The sequence below is a fragment of the Acanthisitta chloris genome, unplaced genomic scaffold (genome assembly GCF_000695815.1).
Source record: "Acanthisitta chloris isolate BGI_N310 unplaced genomic scaffold, ASM69581v1 scaffold8694, whole genome shotgun sequence".
Lineage (NCBI taxonomy): Eukaryota > Metazoa > Chordata > Aves > Passeriformes > Acanthisittidae > Acanthisitta > Acanthisitta chloris.
In genome coordinates this window covers 1-2,269 of record NW_008669865.1, presented here as the reverse complement: position 1 = coordinate 2,269, position 2,269 = coordinate 1, and positions in this window count along the sequence as shown.

The following is a 2,269-nucleotide window of genomic DNA, read 5'->3' as shown; positions in this document are numbered from 1 at the left end:
CCCTACAGCACTAAACATGTCCATCACCCCAGGTCACACGAAACCTCAGCATAGTAAGCCCCTGGGGAGAGCTCACTGACCTACCCAGCCCCAGTGAGCACAGAAGCTGCAAGAGCAAACACTGCTATCTTCCAGTGAGAGTGAACTGAACTCAGGAAGCTTTATGGCACTGTAACCCGCCAATTTGGCCAAAGATTAGACAAAAAAAACTTTACAGGTTATGATTTGTGACTTGGTGGTGTCTTAAGTTACTGATCACAGTCCAGAGTCAGTTGCACCTACTCGGAGGAGCTTAGGTAGCTGCTCAGAAGCCAAAAACCCCCATCCTAATTAACCTTTTATCTCTTCACAGATGATGCAGAGAGCTCCACAGTGATGCTGCCTTAAAGTCACACACTGAGGTGCTGCATGGCAGGCTCAGAGGATCCTCAGAGTCAAACCCAACTGGCAACTGTCAATACTTAGTTTTAAGAGACAAAAACATATTGAATAACAGCACTGACTTCATGCCAAGCTCTAGCTCCCCAGAGGCCTTCCCAACTCCCAACACACACAAAAAACTGAGCAGTTTACAAAACCAGCCTGTGTGAATAGCATGGCAGGCAGACTAAAATGTGCTTATCGTGCAAGGACTGAGAAGTGATTTCAAAATGAACACAAGTGGAGAAATAACAGCAGAAATCAGTGAAAACACATTTTACAAACCAATAATCCAAGGAAATAGAGGCAGAACTCCTCTAAACACATGGAAAGCTTAGGTTTGCTTTGCTTTTAAGAGCTTTACTGAAACGTGAATTAGGTATTTAATTTCCCTGTAAGAGGTTCTGAGGTTGCCACCATCCCTTTAAGTACAAAATAATCTGCTCATTAAACAGCTGCAACAAACTCCATTAGCCTTTGGGATCTTGTTTTCCCTCATTTAAAAACATTCTCTTTGCCCACTGAAAAGCTTCTCTGCTTCTTGAGGAACAGCCAACAACACACTTCATAAATCCATTGCAGCAATGACTGTAACAACTCAAAGAACTCCCATAGACCAGCAAAAACCAGGAAGATTCTCATCCACAGGAACCCTGACATTTACTGACAAACGTAGACAAATCCAACATTCATTTAAATAACTCAAACCATCTGGGAGCAGTGCCAGGGGAGTTCCACTTCTAAACCTGAAACTCAGGCAAGTTACTTTCAGTTTTGCTTCCTGCAGTGCCAAGTGAAGCTTGTTCAGGCACAGGATTTTTCCACTGTCACCCTCCTCTCCCAATGCCCATTGGCAAAACCCATGATTTGCATCGTTCATCTCATTTCCCTCACTTGAAGGAACGTTTCTATACAAGACTCACACAGCTCTCTGTAACCAAGAGCTCAGTTCAGTCCATGACAGACCCAGAGACGTTTTGCACCTCTGACACAAATCTCCAATGCACAAACAGGATGTATTTTTAGACTAAAGCCTTATACATGCTCAGAGTATGTTACTAATAAGGAGGAGTTGATTGATGATCCTTGTGGGTCCTTCTAACTCAGGATATTCTGTGATTCTGTAAGTAGCAGTGAGAAGAGATAATTACACCTGAACTCACATTTGCTACCAAGACTGGGCCTCCTTTCAGCCTTGCCTTGGCTGTGACACCCTGGGGAAGCTAAAGGCATTAATTTTCCCATCCCAGCTCAGCCACTCACAGAACCACAGAATCATTTAGGCAGGCAAAGACCTCCTAGATCATCAAGTCCAACCTATGACCTAACACCACCATATCAACCAGACCAGACCACAGAGTGCCACATCCAGTTGTTCCTTAAACACCTCCAGGGCCGATGACTCCACCACCAACCTGAGCAGCCAATTCCAACGCTTAACATCCCTTCCCACAAATCTAACCCCACCATATCAACCAGACCAGACCACAGAGTGCCACATCCAGTTGTTCCTTAAACACCTCCAGGGCCGATGACTCCACCACCAACCTGAGCAGCCAATTCCAACGCTTAACATCCCTTCCCACAAATAAATCCTTCCTGATGTCCAACCTGAACCTCCCCTGAAACAGCTCAAGGCTATGTCCTCTCTTAAAATCACTAGTCACCAAACCAAAACCACAGCCACACACCCTTAGGGGCTGGACCCACCTCCCCATTCCTCCCCGTTCCCACGGGGCTGGACACACCTCCCCATTCCCCATTCCTCCTCGTTCCCACAGGGCTGAACTCACTGCTCCCCATTCCCACGGGGCTGGAACCACCTCCCACTCCCCATTCCCCAAGGCTG